This window comes from Nannobrachium achirus, assembly GCF_963921795.1.
Source record: "Nannobrachium achirus genome assembly, chromosome: 16".
Lineage (NCBI taxonomy): Eukaryota > Metazoa > Chordata > Actinopteri > Myctophiformes > Myctophidae > Nannobrachium > Nannobrachium achirus.
The window spans coordinates 17848356-17870345 of record NC_137823.1 but is presented as its reverse complement, the minus strand read 5'-3'; positions in this window follow the sequence as shown (position 1 = coordinate 17870345).

The following is a 21990-nucleotide window of genomic DNA, read 5'->3' as shown; positions in this document are numbered from 1 at the left end:
AAAATGACGTCATCTGCATCATGTGTATACGTTGGCCAATCATATCGCCTATCATAAACACATGGTACACTACTGGCCAATCACAGGCGCATCTTGCTGACTTCTCAGGAAGTAGCTTGCCTCAACATAACAACAACATATTCTCGGGTGAAGGAGTCCGTTTCTCCGGAATGCCTGAACGCACAGGAACAAGGGACCCCTCTAAAGATAGATCTCGGCGAGCTGCAGGCGGACGCGGTGGCGAGAGGCCCGGTCCGCGGCGAAAAACGGCCGAAAGCCGCGGACGCGACCGCGGTTTGCTATACAGCTCTGACCACTAGTTGAGCAACTTACACAGTATAGCTTTAACTCATATATTAGGATTTATAAGACATAATACTTAAAATACATAAAAGTGGAAAAACTGTACTGAATGTACTTTCCAACAGTTTGTGGAACAACAGTCTAAGTCCGTACAAGCAATATTCAGCAGACAAAGGGAGCAGATAACATCAAAATTGACAATTGAACAAAATGAGGGGGGAGTGCACTAACAATTTAACAGATTAGAAATGACTAGTTTGTGGTTTACAATCTGGCAAATCAAAAAATATCTATATTAAAAAAATATACATGGACTTAGACTGTTATTCGTCTCAGGTACTCACTTACTGAATGTACTTTCTTTTTGAGCGGTGGTCACAACGCTCCTATACGTGGCCGTGTGTGTGGGTATGCGTGTCTGTAGCCTGCAGTGTGTGTGGGTATGCGTGTCTGTAGCCTGCAGTAACCTTTTCTGACCACACATGTTAAGGGAGGGGCGCTGTTGTTCAGACTCACATTCACACACACACACACACACACACACACACACACACACACGCGCACGCACGCACACGCACACACACACACACACACACACACACACACACACACACACACACACACACACAGCCTCCACCGCTCAGTTCACACGAGTGTGATTTTTTTGTAAGACACAGAAATTATGTATGACACTACTATGGCACAATTGCAAATTATGACTCCACTAGTGCTAGTGCGTCTCAAATGTTTCATTTGCAAGGACACCCTTAACTCTGAGAGTGTACAAATGGAACCAAATGGACCCATCTGCTAAGTTTGTATGTCTGTGGCAAGATGTATTTTTTTACAAAAATGTCCACCACAATCCAGCATGGCGATGACCCCTGTCTCCAAATTAACACCAGAGCGGTCAAGGTTTGGGCCTCTGTGGCCTTCGTCAGGTTTACCGAGCAAGTGAACAAGACAGGTATATGAAGGCATCACATTACTCACTGACAGAGGACACCCTAATTTTGATTCAATACATCGCCCACTAATGTTCTTATGTGGCCATAAGTAAAAAAAAATAAAAATAAATAAAAACTAAAAACAAAACAATTATACAGTACAAATCAAGAGTCCATAAACAAAATACCTGTCCACAAATGTATAGAAACAAAGTGAGTCCACACAGTCAATTATTTACAAGAGAGAGAGAGAGAGAGAGAGAGAGAGAGAGAGAGAGAGAGAGAGAGAGAGAGAGAGAGAGAAGAAAGAGAAAAAAAAGTAAAATACAATAATGCAATATTAAAATAGAAAGAAAAGACTAGTTAAATGTCACATGAATGGTTTGATGTCGAACTCCTCGTTCAGACCACGAGGAGCCATAGAATTGTTATAATGAATACCAGTAAGACGCCATAAGGGCGAGAAGCGACCACGCCCTAAAAGGCGAGGTTGCACACATAGGCGCGTGCACATGGGCTTGTGCACCCATCCGCCTGGGTGTCAGCAGACTGCTGGGCGAGCGCTGGTGCTTTGGCATGAGATCAACTTTGACCAAAAAAAATGCACAGACCTGGTTGGTTGTTAAATTGTTTGGACATAATGTGGCCATATTTTCCCAAATATGGAGATGACTGATGGCTGACATCATAGATGTCTGATGTAATTTAGACCACATGGGACTGACAAAATATGACCATATATGGGCATTCCCAGATATGGGCTTAATAGTGATGACATCAGGGATCTCCAGATATGGGCATGAAAGCGACAAGGAAGGAATTAATTTCGTAACAAACTCACCTTCACGTCATGTGGGTAGTTGCAGGTAGACAAAGTCGCCCACTGAATATTAGTAGGCCTACTCCAGTACTACATATATGGAGCTACCTGACACATCCTACTAACCTATCTACCGTAGGTCTGACCTCATAAACTCCATATTTGGACCAGGTCGATCTTTTGCTCCAAATATGGAGCCAGTAAAGACATAAGGTGCCCCTCCCCGCACTTCCGTGAAACCGGTTTTACCTAGTTGCAAATACTCGAAAACAAAGGCAACTTGATATGTTTGTTTGATTGTTTAAAATGTATACAATTATTAAAATTGTTATATTAAAAAAAGAGGGGATTTCTTTATACTAACTATACTATACTTTAACTATATATATTTTTTTTTAAAGTAGGAAAAGAAAATGTCAAGTCGTGAACCATAAAAATGTGTCTGTGGCCCACAAATGGGTCCCGACCCACTGTTTGGGAATGCATTCCGCTGTGTCCACGTCCTCACATAGTGCATGTGTGTGCGCGTGCACGTCACGTGCACAGACTGGAATCAGCAGACAGAACAGAGGATATTGGTTCCAAACTTCATATCCTGATTTTATTGTTCAAATGTAGCAGGACAAGATAAAACAACACAGTGCAAATCACACACACACACACACACACACACACACACACACACACACACACACACACACACACACACACACACACACACACACACACACACACACACACACACACAGTCAAACAACAGTGTGTATTAAGGGGATTATTTAATACACAGATTAAGGATCTGGTGTCAATAAAGGAAGTTCAAACAACACATACGTCCGTTTATTAAAGGGAAAGTCCACCCTGAAGACATCATTCACATGATGCTAATTCTCTACTTCAGGTTCTCAACCTTTACAGGCTGCTGAGGCCGGGACAAAATAGCCGATCTACAAGCTTGCAATTGTGACCTTGTAACGGCTATTTTTGCCTCTTTCTTATGTTATTTGACAATTTGACCAGTTTTTTATAGTACCATTTGTTGATTACTTTTGATGCAGGTATTAAAAAAAGTTCTTAAAAGTCCTTAAATTGTCACGTCGATGTCATCTGGGGACCCCCAACCCAAATCATGTGGGGACCCCGACCCACAGGTTGAGAACCATTGCTCTTGTATGAGGATGCTTCCTGCTTTTGTAGTCTTTATTTTGTAGCCAACAGGCGGCCGGTCCCCTAGTCTAATTTAAAATTGGTTTAAATTGGTATAATGGGTTCTTTTGGTATAATAATCATTTGGTATGCGTAACTCATAGCGCAACTAGGGAGAATAAACCAATTTATACATGCTATGTGGGGAACAAAAACTATTCAATGTCAACCAGAACCACCGTTTAGTATACTGAACCCACCACCAGAACCACCGTTAGTTTACTGAACCCACCACCACCAGAACCACCGGAACCACCGTTTAGTTTTTTCTAAAGCGGATCACGTGGCTCGGTGATCTGGTTACTGGGCTTTGCTCCAGGCTTTCCTCCGCAGTGGAAAGTCTGGTGATGCGAGGTTAAAGTGGTGGCACCATAGTTTTGTACTTTTTCTTTTTTGTTTGTGTCTATGGAGTTAACATTATTCTAATAGATCACCGGATGTGGTTATGATATACAAATATGTCTTCCCTGTGTTTATTTTTGTTTTTTTCCTGAAAGCTGAAAGCCTCATCAGAGTCAAAAGTCCCAGTTGAAATACACGCTTTAATGTCATCATAAAATCAACCCCTCCCCTTTTAACCATACAACAACAGCTACTGTGTGGGTGTGGCTAACATCAGCTGGGTCACCACCCACCTGAAAACCAGGCATACTTAATGAACAGGTGGGTGTGGCCACATAAAAACATAATTTTAACACATTATGTAGACTTTTTTGAAAGAAAATCTTCCTCCATGTATAATCATAATACCTGATGATCATGTTTTAGGGGGGGAAATCACGCCACCCCGTCTTTAAGGACGCCTAGAGCTGAGGGAAGCTCCAGTGCAAAACACACTGTACAGTATGTTACACTATAGTGTAAGGATATTAAAACATAATGTATGTTACACTATAGTGTCAGGATATTAAAACATACTGTATGTTACACTATAGTGTCAGGATATTAAAACATACTGTATGTTACACTATAGTGTCAGGGTATTAAAACATACTGTATGTTACACTATAGTGTAAGGATATTAAAACATACTGTATGTTACACTATAGTGTCAGGATATTAAAACATACTGTATGTTACACTATAGTGTCAGGATATTAAAACATACTGTATGTTACACTATAGTGTCAGGGTATTAAAACATACTGTATGTTACACTATAGTGTAAGGATATTAAAACATACTGTATGTTACACTATAGTGTCAGGATATTAAAACATACTGTATGTTACACTATAGTGTCAGGATATTAAAACATACTGTATGTTACACTATAGTGTCAGGATATTAAAACATACTGTATGTTACACTATAGTGTAAGGATATTAAAACATACTGTATGTTACACTATAGTGTCAGGATATTAAAACATACTGTATGTTACACTATAGTGTCAGGGTATTAAAACATATTGTATGTTACACTATAGTGTCAGGATATTAAAACATACAGTATGTTACACTATAGTGTCGGGTACAGCTATATACATGCTCTGCTGCTGTGCTGCGTAAGCTCATGTTATGTATTGATTTATGCGCAGGGCGTCTGAGTCAGCAACTTACACCATCTCTACCAGCATGGATAGAAAACCATCACTATTCAATGAGAGATATGGCAGCCACACTGCACATGAGACACACTAGAGCTTGTGTAGATCCGCAATTTTCCAATAGCCAACAAATTATGAACCCATGCATGCACTGAATCCGGGAAAGCATTTGTGTCGTTTTAGACTTTAGCGTTGGCATATTGAAAAAATTGCAGATGTACAAGCTCACATCTAGACACTTCGTGCCACGCTACGAGCTTGTACATCTGCTATTTTCTTTTAAAGTGTTCAGTCTAGAAGGCATTCGTAGAATTGGCCTCAGATCTTATTTTCCTAGGGACCCCAAACCCAGTTCAACCCCAAGGACCCCAGGCCACACTTTGAGAACCAGTGACACCCATAAGTATGACATTAATAATCCTCAACTGTGGAATTATAGTGGAATTATATCAGGTTTAAAAAAAAATCGTTTGTACTGGCGTCAACTAAAATGCTGGACGAGGCTCTGAAAAAGCATCGACTGAGAGATTAGATTAACCACTATCTGTGCACTTGTCAGCAGGGGTGAAAGCCCAAGACACATTTCCCTTGTGGACAATAACCTTTACCTTGACCTTGAACTGAAACAATGTTTGTGGGAATGTGAAACATATAAATAAAATACACATTTCTAATGTCATAGACCTGCAGAGCATTGCTTTTTTTATGTTGAGCCTTTTTTGAGAGAGAGAGAGAGAGAGAGAGAGAGAGAGAGAGAGAGAGAGAGAGAGAGAGAGAGAGAGAGAGCGAGAGAGAGAGAGAGCATCACCTCAAACACTGACCGAAAGCCACATCTGGGTGAAGAACAGGATTGTGAAATGCATCACAGGGTGGATCTTCCCTTGTAAATCAAGGAGTTTGGCCATTAATCAACATCATTTAGAGAAGTGGTTCTCAACCTTTTCGGGACGCGACCCCCAAAATAATTATATTTTAACTGACGAGCACTAAGAGTTGAGGCTTAACATTTTGTATAACATGTTTCCATTGTAATATTTGACAATTTCGCCAATTTGTAACTTGTCATTTTAGAGGTACTAGAAGCTGGGCCGCCCGAAGCGTCTAGTCGGCGACCTGGCCAACTCGGGAAGATGTAAATGGGGAATGAATGCCCCGCCCTTTAATGCAAACCCCATTATACCTGTTGTCATAGGACCCGTTTTGACCATCTGTTTGCCTGTGTCCATTTATGCCCATATATGGAGATATCTGTATCTGTCTGTCGGCGTCCATTTTATGTCCATATATGGAGATCACTGCAGATATAGTTCTGGGTCCATTTTATGCCCATATATGCCCATATATGGAGATATCTGTCTATTTGCGTCCATTTTATGCCCATATATGGAGATCTCTGTATCTGTCTGTCTGTGTCCCTTTATGATATCTGTTTACCTGCGTCCATTTTATGCCCATATATGAGATCTCTGTTGCTTTTTGTTTGTTTCTTCTTTAAGCAGCATACGCAGCCTGCTTAAATCTGCATCATTCAAGTCATCCCCCCAGTCCCACGCTTTGTTGCTTGTCTTATGTTTGTCTTTGTCTCTTTTATTTTCTTTTTCTTTTTTGGAGCGGACCCCATGAATGCCCCACCCTTTAATGCAAACCCCAATATACCTGTTGTCATAGGACCCGTTTTGACCATCTGTTTGCCTTTGTCCCCTTATGCCCATATATGGAGATCTCTGCACACACAGTACCGGTTGCGGTCCTTTTATGCCCGTATATGGAGATCTCTCTGTCTGTCTGTGTCCCTTTTATGCCCGTACCGGTATATATGGAGATCTCTGTATCTGTCTGTCTGTGTCCCTTTATGCCCATTATGGAGATCTCTATTTCAGACCAAAGACCTGAAATTTGATATACATTTATATTGTCAGGACCTCAGGAAAGACAACATTGTTGAGAAAGTGGCGCTTTCTTTTGGTTTCTTCATCTAGAGCAAGAATACGCAGCCTGCTTGCTTTGCCAACCCTGCTGGCTGCCACATAGAACTGGCCATGGCTGAAGAAGTCTCCAGTGCAGTAGATCCCAACTCTGTGTAGTGTCTGGCCCTGAGACTTATTCACAGTCATGGCGAAGCAGGGTCTGATTGGAAACTGGCGGCGGCGCATGGTGAATGGGAAGGTGTTCTCGGATGGGCACAGGGTGATACGTGGAATGAGGAGTGTGCGTCCCGCATTGACGCCAACCACAGATCTTACAACCAGGAGATGAGGCAGGATCTGATCAAATGATGTACCTTGATCCATTGCAGTGTCCATTGTGCTGGTCAAAGTTTCTAAGTAACATGATCAACATGCCCACCTTTAGAGTGATGCGATGGGGTGGCATACCAGATGGGCAAAGGGTATTTAGCAACTCAGGTGGGAACACATAGTTACCCTCAGACTCTGCAGTATCCACACTGCAACAAACATGCTCCTCTCCTGGAAACATCTTTGTCATGTATTCGTTGACCATGTCAATTTCAGAGTTGGTTGGGCATAGTATGACACGCTGACATAGCCACTCAGGGTTGGCAATGTTGTTTTGAATGTCCTTATACACCCAACTGACCATGTCGTCAAGTGTTTCCCTTGAAAGTGTGAGCGATTGATCGAGCTCAATCGCAAATTCACCCTCCTCGGGTTTAACAGGAAGCTTTCCCTCCCCAAGGTCCAGCAGGAATTTGGCAAAACGTTCTTTCTCGTCATGGTCATCTCCAGCAGCGTGTGTGATCCTCATGTTTTGAGTCAGCCGAAGAATCTTGACTTTCTTCCACAGGTAGGACCACTTCAAACACCTCCCCACTATGTCAAGACGTGAACCATGTGGCACAACGGTAAGTATCTGTCTCCAGTCACCACTGAATACCATTGTGATGCCCCCGAATGGATCCTTCGAGTTGCGCAGATGCTGGAATGTCCGATCTGCTGCTTCCAATGCACGGCGATCCATCATTGAGACTTCATCAACCACCATGACATGTGTCATTCTGATCAGTTTTGCAGTGTCATCGTTTTCGCTGATGTTGCACATGGAGTCATCGGTGAGAATGAGAGGGCACTTGGTCCTGCTATGAAAAGTGGTTCCTTTAGGCAGCAAGGTAGCTGCAATGCCACTTGCTGCTGTTGCCAGAGCTACTTTGCCTTGTGCTCTAAGTTTATGTAGGATGAAAGACAATGTTAATGTTTTCCCAGTTCCACCACTTGCATCAACTGCGATCATCTTGCCAAGTCCCTTTTCGACACTTTCCATTACTGTGTCGACAACAACGCGCTGCTCGTTATTGAGAAGTTCCTCTGTTTCAGCGATATGAGCCAGAAGCTCTGATTGGTCGTGCTGTGTCTCGTACTGGATAATGCGAGAGTTGTGTGGCTGAACATTTAGTGGATCTGGCTCAGGGAGACCAAAGTTACGGCTGAGTGTAAAGCCCTGCCTCTCAACGTGGTCCTTCAGTTCAAGGAGCACTTGATTCACAATGTTTTCATCTGGCTGATTGACACGTGCTGCACGCATGAGATCCTCGCACAGAACACGTTTGTGTCTTTCCCAAAAGTTCAATTGGTTCCCTCTGAGAACGAAGATGAGCATGGTGGCAAACACTTCACGCAGTGCTGGGCCAAAATTGACATTTGCAGCCTCATCCATAACAAAATCCATCTCTTGGTCATCTTCAACAATGCCATGCGCAATGCAGGCTGCCAGATAGGTGTCCATGACCCTATCACCAACACGTCGGAGGTCCTGGAAGCATATTGGGCCAGGTACACGGTAGAGTAGGATGCGGAGATAGTACAGCTCAGCAGTGTGAGGGTTGAGGGCAATCATGGGGAGTCGTCCAACAGTGTCAGCCATATGGTCTTCCCGAGAAGTCATTTTTTTCGTCCGCAAGTGGAATGCTTTTGTCTTGTAAGTGAAGTGTTGAAATACATCAGGATACAAAACATGTCGCATATGTGGGTGTTCAGTCATGGCATTAAAGAAGGCGGTGAGTGTGGTTGCAGGGGCCCCTGAGTCCACCACATTCTGTGCGTCACCCTGGTCATTGAACATGATGATCTGCTCATCCTCCAGATGAATTGCTAGCATCTCGACAGGTGGATGTTTGCGTTGAATGGGGAAGTTATAGATGCGCCAGAATGACTCGGATGCAGTAATGTATCGTCCTAGTTCGTATCGTGTCACTTCATCATGTCGCAAATCCTCTTTTGCTTCTTCCGGAATGTCCAGTCTCACCAGGCACTGATCTGGTCCCTTTTCAATATATTTGTAGATGTACTTAACACTCGCGACAGTAGACACAATTTCGAGGTTGATGTGGCAATTGTACCGCTGCGTGAGGTATGGATTGTAAGGTACAACCCATGCATTGTTGACAGCTACAGGAATTTTTTTGCCCTTTTCAGGGCAAAAAAGGTTCTTTGTGGTGGGAGCACCGGGTGCTCCTTCACTCCTTCTTCTGTAGAGAGCAAAGGAGTTCTCAGGAAAGCTGGTGTTCTGTCGCAGGGGTTTGGGATAGTCCTTTGTACATTTCCCGTTTGCCATGCAAGGACTGTCAGGGTTCAAGTGTCCACATGGACCATGAATCATACATTTTGTGACAATCCGATGTAGTTCTGGATTTGTGTCTTTGTTAGGAATTTCGGCAGAGACCACACGATCAATATCAGTTGAGTTCCTGGGCTTGTCGCGGGCTGCCATGGTCAGGAGCATGTGAATATGTGGAAGATGGCGCTTTTGCGTTTCTTTCACCATTACATAGGCGTCCACGTGGCCCAAGATGTCATGCTTGAGGATGTCTGTGAGTAATCCTTCCGTCTTCATGTGGAACACTCTAGCGATGATGTCTGGTCTCTGAAAGGGTTGCTGACCTGGAAGAATCGATTCCTTGATTTCTGGCCACTCTTGGTTGCATGTCATTGTCAAAAAGAAGTCAGGCTTTCCCTTGACTCGGACCAATGCCATTGCATCCTGGAACTGCTTGGCAAACCACCGTGGAGATCCATAAATTGAAGGTGGCAGGATGGTCAGGCGTCCAGGTAACACCTCAGCGTCGCTGTTGAGGGCATCAACAATAACGTTGTACTTTTCAGCCTTGATGGACTTCTGGTTGTGGCGGACCCAGTTGAGGCGGTGTGATTCAATTTTAGCCATCATGTCACATGCATACTGGTGTGTCAGTTTCCCACCACGGAGCAGTAAATTGAAGTGATGAGCTGGGTCACGCACTTGAAGATGATAGCAATAGAAGGCAGTTGGTGAGATTCCTGGCAGCTCAGTGTGGTAACCCTGGGAACCGTAAGGCATCAGGAGTACATAAGATAATGGATCATATGCGGGATGCATAGCATCGATTGTCTGAATTGCTCCTCCTCTGACATGAAGAGCGACAGACAATCTTCCAAACTGCTCGGTCATGGTAGCTCCAGGAGCAATGACAGCCACGTCACTATCTGAGGATGGAAGGTTAATAGTTCCACGATGGAGGTCTCTGCGCCTTGTCCGAGCTGTTAGGACAATTTGAAGGTCATTAGTACTGTCATTATTGGCCAAGTACTCGATAGCTGACTTGAACTGCCTTACGTAGTGGTTGCAGTTGCGAATGGCTTGTTGTGCGGTCACCAAAAAAGAAACATTGAGCTCGCTGTTCGAGGCATGGGCTCGACGGTACTCTAGCTCATGGGCAGGATCGTGGAAGTAGATCTGAGCAAATTTTGGGGTTTGACCCTGCTCTGCAAGGGGAGAAGAAATGTAATGATATATCTTGCCTTGAATGCGTGGGCCAGGATTGAACCCACTTATAGGTACCGATGTCTCTGGTTCATATTGGCACATTTCCTGGGGCAATCTGCCCAGATCATGTATGTCATGCATGTTTTCTTCTTCTTTTTTAGTTTTTTACTCTCAAAAAAGCATCTGCAATGTAGTGCATTTGAAACTACATTGTAGTGCACATCATGGGGTGATCACTGCTTACCTCCTGTGAATTGTTTTATTTAAATTTTTGTTTATTTTATTTTTATTTTGTTGCTGAGTGAGGTCAGCAGCCAAAGTGACATGAGTGAGATGAAAAAACCTGAGTGAAATGTGCCAATGTCAACCAGAGACATCGGTATCTCTCGTAAACCGATACTTGCCATTGACAGTGCATTGTTGTACTGTCTTGCATGCTCCACAAATTTCTGATTAAGGAAAAGGTCCATAATAGCTTGTGGAGGCTTTGGTGGGATTGAGCCTGGTTTGTGATTTTCAGGGTCATATGTAAGGTTAATCTTCCCTGAGTTGCAGCAGAAACCCTTTCTCTCTTCTTTCCATACCAAGGCTTTGCAATCTGAGCATTCGGGACATAGAAACAGTGAGGTTTTGCTCAGTGTGTGTCTGGAATCAACGTCCTCTTGAAATAAGTCAGTATCTTGATACCGTGCTAGATTCCGTTTGGCATGGTGCACTTCTTCCAGTCGGGCACGGTGAAGTTCCTGCTGGTGCTCGCTGTCCCTTGCCTGGCGCCCGGCTCGCCTATCCGACGTCTCCTCCAGGCGCGCACGTTTGGATTGTGCATTATTTGCTGCTTGGCGCTGTGCTTGCATGTCCGACGTCTCCTCCAGGCGCGCACGTTTGGTTTGTGCGTTATCTGCAGCTTGGCGCTGTGCTTGCATGTCCGGCGTCTCCTCCAGGCGCGCACGTTTGGATTGTGCGTTATTTGCTGCTTGGCGCTGTGCTTGCATGTCCGGCGTCTCCTCCTGTCGTGCACGTTTGTTCCGTGCATTATTTGCAGCTAGGCGTGCGTCTCGTGCTTCATGTGATTCACATTTCCGTACATTTTGTAGTGTGTCACGCATGCGTTTGCGGTGGGCTCTTGTTCCTTTAGGCATGTTACCCTGAACAAAGGTGGGAAGGCGATGAGGTCTCTCCTCATGTTACCCTGAACAAAGGTGGGAAGGCGATGAGGTCTCTCCTCTGTAGCTGCTTGCATCTGATCTCTGAGATAATGCCTGTCTTACTTATATACAGGAGTGATGTCAGAATGAGTCAGCAGAAGTGATGTCAGAATGCCAGTGATGTCAGAATGAGTCAGCAGAAGTGATGTCAGAATGCCCATCTGTTTGCCTGTTTGTCTTTGAGTCAGCAGAAGTGATGTCAGAATGCCCATATGCCCATATATGTAGACCATCTTGAGTCAGCAGAAGTGATGTCAGATTGCCCATATGCCCTGCCCATATGCCCATATATGTAGCCCATATGGAGATCTGCCCATATGCCCATATATGGAGATCTCTGTATGAGTCAGCCCTTGTGCCGATACGTCCATTTATGCCCATAGCTGACTTGAACTGCCTTACGTAGTGGTTGCAGTTGCGAATGGCTTGTTGTGCGGTCACCAAAAAAGAAACATTGAGCTCGCTGTTCGAGGCATGGGCTCGACGGTACTCTAGCTCATGGGCAGGATCGTGGAAGTAGATCTGAGCAAATTTTGGGGTTTGACCCTGCTCTGCAAGGGGAGAAGAAATGTAATGATATATCTTGCCTTGAATGCGTGGGCCAGGATTGAACCCACTTATAGGTATCTCTCGTAAACCGATACTTGCCATTGACAGTGCATTGTTGTACTGTCTTACATGCTCCACAAATTTCTGATTAAGGAAAAGGTCCATAATAGCTTGTGGAGGCTTTGGTGGGATTGAGCCTGGTTTGTGATTTTCAGGGTCATATGTAAGGTTAATCTTCCCTGAGTTGCAGCAGAAACCCTTTCTCTCTTCTTTCCATACCAAGGCTTTGCAATCTGAGCATTCGGGACATAGAAACAGTGAGGTTTTGCTCAGTGTGTGTCTGGAATCAACGTCTTCTTGAAATAAGTCAGTATCTTGATACCGTGCTAGATTCCGTTTGGCATGGCACACTTCTTCCAGTCGGGCACGGTGAAGTTCCTGCTGGTGCTCGCTGTCCCTTGCCTGGCGCCCGGCTCGCCTATCCGACGTCTCCTCCAGGCGCGCACGTTTGGATTGTGCGTTATTTGCTGCTTGGCGCTGTGCTTGCATGTCCGACGTCTCCTCCAGGCGCGCACGTTTGGTTTGTGCGTTATCTGCAGCTTGGCGCTGTGCTTGCATGTCCGGCGTCTCCTCCAGGCGCGCACGTTTGGATTGTGCGTTATTTGCTGCTTGGCGCTGTGCTTGCATGTCCGGCGTCTCCTCCTGTCGTGCACGTTTGTTCCGTGCATTATTTGCAGCTAGGCGTGCGTCTCGTGCTTCATGTGATTCACATTTCCGTACATTTTGTAGTGTGTCACGCATGCGTTTGCGGTGGGCTCTTGTTCCTTTAGGCATGTTACCCTGAACAAAGGTGGGAAGGCGATGAGGTCTCTCCTCATGTTACCCTGAACAAAGGTGGGAAGGCGATGAGGTCTCTCCTCTGTAGCTGCTTGCATCTGATCTCTGAGATAATGCCTGTCTTACTTATATACAGGAGTGATGTCAGAATGAGTCAGCAGAAGTGATGTCAGAATGCCAGTGATGTCAGAATGAGTCAGCAGAAGTGATGTCAGAATGCCCATCTGTTTGCCTGTTTGTCTTTGAGTCAGCAGAAGTGATGTCAGAATGCCCATATGCCCATATATGTAGACCATCTTGAGTCAGCAGAAGTGATGTCAGATTGCCCATATGCCCTGCCCATATGCCCATATATGTAGCCCATATGGAGATCTGCCCATATGCCCATATATGGAGATCTCTGTATGAGTCAGCCCTTGTGCCGATACGTCCATTTATGCCCATATATCTGTGTCCCCTTTACGCCCATATGAGTCAGCAGTGCCCATATGCCCATATATGTAGCCCATATGGAGATCTGCCCATATGCCCATATATGGAGATACATAACCATGGTTGCGTACGCGATGTCAGAGCCTTTTATGAAATGATGTCACAATGAGTCAGCGCTTGCGTCGATTTCCTTCGGAACAGCCTGATGTCAACAATCAGCTCCGCATAAGGAGATTCCGAACGTTTTGCGCCGTTTCGGAAAAAACGTGCGTCGGGTCGGGTGGAGGCCGGGCACTGCACTCCGCGCCGCGGCGGAGAACGCGCGTGCCGAATCTGAAGCCGGTGGGACGAACGGTTCTCGAGATACGCGGATTACATACACGCAGACACGCAGAGACTTCTCGCATTTATAGATAGATTAAAGGGGAAGACCACCCATTTTCAATATTGAACATTAATATATGTCATTAATATATCTTAGAGGAGTTGTGAGGAAATAGAAAAAAAGTTCCCCCCCTTCACCACCTTGGGCCCTAGTAACTCAGTCCCACTTTCCTACCCCTTGTGACACCCCTGATCAGCAGATCCACGAGAGCTTGTGGATCTGCTACTTTTGATGCTTTCGTGTGGGGCTGAGAGTATGATCAAGTAGGGACCCTTATAGATCTGTTATTCTGGTCAACGTTTGCCTGTTATCTCTCCGTGGAATTGTGGACAAAATCTTAAAGACAACAAAATAAGTCTTGTGTCTTGTGAGAGGCTAAAATCTCACCAAACAATGGTCCACGGCTCAAATGCTGAATAAATAACTGACCTTGACATGAAAAAGGTTGAACCACAAGTATGGAAAAAAACCCACAAAAAGTTAGAATAAGGAGATAGGAGGTTTCTTTCTGCCCGGACAGCAACGATGTGAAACATCAGCTCCAGTGGGGACTGCTCGGTGGTCAACAGTTGAGGAGCGTGGTCGTACCGGGCAGCTCCCAGGGGTGAACGTGTGAGGAACTGAATCAGTGTGAACCAGGCTGTGACTGACAGTGAGAAATGGTGCTAAGTCGACCAACCCACTGGTAAAGGTTGCAAAACGTTGCTGTCGGAAAATGAAACCTCTTATATTGTCACCTTATTAAACTAATGGCCTAAGTCATATTTTCAAGGTTTTCAGGAAACACAAAAAACTGTGCCAAATGTAGAATATATTATATTTCTTAATTATTTCAATTCCAAAATACATGAAAAAACATGACTATTGACATACAAATAAAGGTGTATGTCAATCATGTAACATGTAAGGATAAAATTGTGTGTGTGTGTGTGTGTGTGTGTGTGTGTGTGTGTGTGTGTGTGTGTGTGTGTGTGTGTGTGTGTGTGTGTGTGTGCACGGCACACTGGGGAGTGCTTTGCTTCTCATTTTAGGAGTGGAGAGATTCTGATCAGTCACAGACTCCATTAAGAGACCCGGAGGACGATGAGAGTTGTGTGTGTAAGTGTGTGTGTGTGTGTGTGTGTGTGTGTGTGCGTGCCTGCGCGCGCATATGTATGTGTGTGTGTGTGTGTGTGTGTGTGTGTGTGTGTGTGTGTGTGTGTGTGCACGTGTGTGTGTGCGTGTGTGCGTGCGTGCGTGCGTGTGTGCGTGTGTGTGTGTGCGTGCGCGTGGAAAGTGTGTTGGGAAAGTGTGTCCCTTGTGCTGCCGACTGGAAAATTGACTCTGTGTCAAAAACTAATCAAATCGCACCAAAGGTGAATGGAAAGCGGTGGGGAGGGGAGTGTGCACCGCATGCGCACGTGGGCTGACGAAGTAACCAGGGCCTGCCTCGCAAAAGTCGCTGACACTTGGACGATGGAAGCTGCAGCAGATGGTGGCGGAACCTAAAGGGCTCGGCGACAAACCTCACGTTAGCGATGGAAGCCTTCTGGGGATCCGGTAACCGTGTGACACGTGTCCCATTCGTACAGGATGTGCTGCGGGGGTTCGGGGACGCATTTGGGCTGAATGAATGCGTTTCTTGTGGGGAGATTTACAGAAGCGGAATATACCAAGTCAATCAGGGGGAACTTGATAAATATAGGGGAGTAAACACATATGAAAAATAACAAAAGAAAACATTTTTTAATACAAAATTCAACAAATTAAAATTGCATGGACCCCCCTCAAGCCAAAATAAAAAAGTCATGGTCCCCCCTAGCCTGATTTCAGACTCTACGCTGGAGCTTGAGTCTGAAGTTGTCCCTATTCTATTTGATTACAAAGGGGAGGGGATTTGAAATTTGAAATTCCCAATCACAAGAGATCTGGTGGGAGGGGTTGTGTTTGACTTGTGTACACAAAACATTCCCTCCTCCCCCTCCCCTCTGTGACATGCACCAAACAGGTCATTGTCTTTGATGTTTTATTGATTAGAGAGAATCACTAACGAGCTATCGACACTTGTAGTTGTAGCTCTTCTGAAGTTCAAAGGAGGCAATTAAGAACTCTGGTGAGCCACCCCTCCCTCCACTGTTTCTGTTGATTTTCAAAAGTTAGACGCACCCCTCCTCTGTCTTGCATTGATTTCATTGGTCGGTTAGCCAAGAAACCGAATCAAGAGACGCGTCATATGACACCTCCAGACCAAGAGAAGCAGTCCACTCAGAGAGTGGGCAGGTCTATTGGCTGGAGCCAGGCAAGGTCCCCCTGACAATCAAATTATTATTTGAGAACCCCCCCCCCCCCCCCCGGCTTTGGACTATACCAACCTTAAGTATTAGACGAACACTCCCTAATGCTGTCTTGCATTATGATAGCTGACCCCCCCCCCCTCACTCACACACACACACACACACACACACACACACACACAGAGAGAGAGAGCTGTGTGGTGTAACACCTTTTCTTATGAGATGCAGCATTCTATATCAAGCACAATGAGTGAGGTGTACTAACGGAAGCTAGATGTTTTCCTGTAGCTTCATGATCTCATATCAAGTCACACAGTACACAAGAGAAGTGTCCATTATTAAGAACCATTGCAACAACAGCACACACACAAAGCAGCCTATATAATGCTGCTTACATATCTATACTATAATTTTGCGAATGTCTGAGTGTCTGTCACAGCGTTTCTCCTCAGTGGCTGGAGCAATTGATCTGAAATCGCATCACCATAAGCATATGAACACACCTGACATAACTGTGAAGCCCGTTTGTCACTTTCACAAATCGTATGCTGTATATTAGCATTTTTATGGTGTATCTACTATCTATTCTGCATCTAGCATGAGGCACATCTATTCTGCATCTAGCTTGAGGCAAAATGTTTAACCAGCTCTGTGTGTGTGTGTGTGTGTGTGTGTGTGTGTGTGTGTGTGTGTGTGTGTGTGTGTGTGTGTGTGTGTGTGTGTGTGCAGGCAGGCGGGTGTGTGTGCAGGCGGGTGGGCGGGCGGGCTGGGGGGGGGGGGGGGGGGGACAGTATCTCTGTAGCCATTAAACGAAACAGGTTTCTTACATTGATGCTCCTACATCATGCAAGCACCAGTTAAAGTTACTTTCCATCCCTCATATACTGTGTGCACAGTGCACATCCCATAATCCACACACTGCACATCATTTTGGAGCTCATATCTTTGAACGGGTAAGGGCTAGTTGTATATAATTTTTAAAATACCCAGCATTGCATTTGGGAAGGCATAGCCTTCCCTCTCCTTCATTACCAGCCGCCTATGCCTAAGAATGTTATCTAGCTTTCGTGTATGGTCGTTGAGGGCAGGTGAGTGCTACGGTAAGTTCTATGGGCTTAGGTGGATTCTGAAGAGGTGAGTCTTCATGGCCACGGTGGTATGCACCCACATACAGTATGTTGTGTTTATAGTGCCTTTATTGATTGATTGATTTTTGATTGAAGACTTTATTAGAAGTTTGCATAGGAAAAGGTACAGTTTCATGACGGTACAGTTCACTGGTACAAGGTCGACTAAAAGGAGATCCTAGAAAAGACTAAGCTTGTTTCCATTGGAAAAGTATCTCATATAACATTGAATGACAGACGGATAGAACACAGTTCTATGCAGTATTAGGAACCAAAAAAAAAAACATACAGTAGGTAAATACAAATTGGGTCAGGGGAGGGTAGGGCTGGGCTATGTTTGTTTTTACCAGTTGCGAACGGCTGCTGCCTATAAGTGGTTTTTCAGGGCGATTTTAAAGGATGCTAGTGATCCACACTCCTTTAAGGCCTTTGGTAAGGCGTTCCAATTTTTTGTGGTATAGCAGAAGAACGAGTTTGACCCTTTGTTTGAGTTGACTCTGGGTTAAACTTGATCTGTGGCGCTGCCTCTGGTGTTGTAATTATGGACATCCTTAACGTTTATAAAGTATTTTGCCAGGTACATGGGTATCTTAGTGGTGTAGTGCACCAGGCCCATTGCAAGTTGCTGTACTCTGTCATCTACTCTGAGCCACCCCACTCTTAACTGGTGAATAGCGGTGAGGTGAGTCTGATAAGGAAGGTTAAGCAGGATCCTAATTAATTTGTTTTGGGCTGTTTGGAGCTTAGTTTTTAGGGCTTGTGGGGCATCCCGATACCATACGTGGACTCCGTAGTCAAAGAGGGGCTGGACTATTGCACCAGCTATGGTCTTCAGTGTGTTGAAATTGACCATCGGGGCGATCCTCTGTAGGAAACGAGTTTGTTGGTTGATTTTATTTATTATTTTAGAAGTCATCTTTTCGCTGGAAAGATTAGATTCAAGGCACTTTATAATGATAGTGCATTACATTCATCCATTCACACATACATTCATACACCGACGGAGAAAACCATGCGAGGCACCAACCTGCTCATCGGGAGCAAGGCCTCATTTACACTTGGCAGCCAAATCCAGCCTGAATCAGATCTGTGTCACATCCAGATGGGAATATCTGATTTGCTCCATGTGAACATGTGACCATTTAAACCAATCGGATTCCAATCCAGATGTGGCACAGATCTGATTCAGACTGGATTTGGCTGACAGTGTAAATGGGGCCTTAGGGGTTCAGAGTCTTGCTCAAGGACTCGACTCTGGGGGAGCCTGGGATCTAACTAGAATCTATGGCCACATTCTCATAATATAATTCGGTTTAGTCGTGCGAATGGGAGGGGTGAAGTTGCCACATTCTTGCATATTTAATTGATACGTTTGCCCTCACACTGCACATTGTCATCCGAAACAAGGAATCACTGAGTCCACGTCAGTCCACAGGACATCTATCTATCTATCTAGGTCGTCCTCAGACGAGCCCTCCATCGTTGTTTCCAGTCATCTCGGTTCTCCATACATCTGGCCAGCTCATTGGTGTTCTGTGTCCCTACGTCTTCCTTGAGTACGTCCACGTATGTTTTTGTGGGACGTCCTCGCGACCGGTGCCCATGCGTTGGCTCCCACAGTACCAATTTGCTGGCTGGAAGCTCCTGGTGTCTTTGGCAGTGTCCTGCTAGTCTCATTCTTCTGGTGGCAATTTTCTCGCTTACCCTTGGTATACCCTCATACAGGTTCTCGTTGGTAACATGTGCACTCCTGTTGATGTTGAGTACTGCACGCAACATTCTAGTGTAGCACCCATTTAGAGACTTCTGCAGGGTTGGCTTCAGGGTCCAGCATTCACTGCCATATAGGAGAACAGACTCCACTGTTGCGAAGAAGAAGCTGAGTTTGATTTGGCGGGGGAGGTTGGAGTTCCATACACTGTTCATGCCGTTCAGGGCCCTCCAAGCGAGTGCCTTCCTTACTTTAAGGTCTTTCTCAGTTGAGTCGACCCATGCGCCCAGGTACTTGAAGTCCTTGACTTCCTTCAACACAGCTCCTTCTGTTGTTGTCAGAGGTGAGTGATCAGGTAGGTTATAGGTGATAACCTCAGTTTTCTTAGCATTTAGCCTGAGACCAACTTTGGCACACTCTATCTCCACCCTGTTCAGGAGTTCTTGTGCTTGTTCCATGCTGTCGGAGAGAAGGACATGTATGTATCCAAGCTGCATAATAATGCCTCCTCCATCTCCCTGTGTTTATTAATTCTTCAAGTTCAACTCACAATGTAACCACAGGACCCCTGAAAAATTGCGGCGCAGGCGTTAGCCAATTTATCTGCGGTCGACGGTCGTAAACGGGCGATCAAAAAATAAAACCAGCGGCGGCGGGAGGGACTCGCAAAATCTACCAGCAATAAACCAGACAGCAAATACTTTTAATAGCAAGATATGAATATCTATACGAAGAGGAGGACGTCAACGTCTCTCTCTCTCTCTCTCTCTCTCTCTCTCTCTCTCTCTCTCTCTCTCTCTCTCTCTCTGGCTCTGCCCCTCGTCCGCTGGCTCCCTCTGCGCACCGCGCGTAACAAGCTTCTCCACTTGGAAATGATTTGGCACAGAGAGCGACAGAGAGAGCGCGCGTGCGAGCAAGGGCGAGAGACCCACACATCGGCCTATATAATAGGCCTATTAGCCTATATATGATATAGGCTACAAGTGGCTCCAGTGGCACTTTCCTTTTATCTAACTACTGTGAGCAACTCCTCACAAATAATACACTATGTGTGATCGAGGGAGCGGTGATCAGAAATTAAATCAATGAGGGGAGGGGGCGGCCAGAATGGTCAGACATCTAATGAGAGCGGACGGTCTGGAGGGGGATTTAACCTTTTATAAATAACTATGGATTTAACCCGCACATGGCTCTATATAGCCTACCACAATGTGTCATTGCCTGTATTTAAAGACGGATGGATTCACACCAACAGTGAAGCGTTTGCTGTAGCGAATCGAAACCACCGTTTTTTTGTGGATTTGCATTCGTTTCTTTGATTCGAAAAAGAATACGGATGCATCTTCACACATGCCCAAACATTGTGTATTTTCCGACAATACGCTAGAGGATTAGTTTTAATCGCAATAAAATGTGCCTGTGTGAATGCCGCCTAAACCTCTTGAGCCAGTGCTGCCCCTGTTTTTTACTATTTTTCAAAAAACATTTTCAATTGGTTCAAATAGCTGATCTACAAGCTCACAACATGTCAATGTAGATCATTTTATGGATAAGGGTTAAGCTACTGGAGCGTCTTGCCCTGAGAATAATGATAGTTCTACAGCAGTTCTACAGCAGGCCTGCACTGCCCTGCAGCACTGGCCTTCCATTCATGATCATTAATACATATGTATTCACCCATATATCCTAGTTCTATTGTAGGCTATACATCATGTCACTTATGACTTATTTGTAATAGAGTCACATAATATAGAGTTTTTGGGCTGGTGAAGATGCCAAGGGCGAGTTTCTGTGCCAGTCCGTGCCTGTTGGTTCTTAATAATGGACAGTTGTGAGCTGTGCGTGACTTTAGAGAGATCATGCAAGCTACAGGAAAACATGTAGCTTCCGTTAGCACAACTTACCCATTGTGGTTGGTATTTAGAATGAAAAGGTGGTGAACCACACAGCAAAGGAGGTGCTGCTCTCTTTCTTTCTCTTTCTCTTTGGTGTGTGTGTGTGTGTGTGTGTGTGTGTGTGTGTGTGTGTGTGGGGGGGGGGGGGGGGGGGGGGGGGGTTATTGTCATTGGTAGTGTATGAGCTGTCATATGCAATATAACAGTAGTGTCTCTACATTTAGGGCAGTGAGGATGCAGTATATTCAGGTGTTGTGAAGAGCTGGACCAAATAACTGCATAAAGAAGTCATTTGTACCTTTATGAATGAAGTCATAAAGGTACAAATGGCTGTAGCTAGACATTCTGATAACATTGAGCTCCAAGAGGGAGATCCAGACAACCAGAATGACCCCACAGCAAGACAAACTGAAGCAGAGGGAGTTTACGAGAGCCTTAATCTCCAAAAGATAGACGATGCAGTCTATGAAGGTCTTCCCACCCAGAAGGAGAAAGATCTACAAAAGTTACGGCAGTCTGGTAAGATTACTGGCTACAAAGCTATACAAGCTTGCAGCGTGTCACTTTGTGCCACGTTGCGAGCTTGTAGGCCTACAGTATGTACAGTATGTACTGTACATCTGTTATTTATTTTTAAATGTTTTAATATTTTTTGCAAACTATTGGTTTAGAAGGCAATTGTAGAATCGGCCTCTGGTCTTAAAGGGATATTTCACACAAAAAGCACATTTTATCTTTTACTCTGGCTTTTGGGAGCATCCCAGACAGTTTTTAAGTTAAATACTATAATCCTATAATACATACCTTTTTCATTTTATATATATATTTATTATATATATCCACGAGTTTCCTACGCCCCATAGTGCATTGCGCAAACGTCTGCACCGAGGTTCCGCCGCCGATTTACAAGCTCACAACGGGTTGCATCTGCGACGCGACGTGAGCTTGTATGTCTGCTGTTAAACCCGGAAGTTTGGTCCTGATAGTCTCCAGT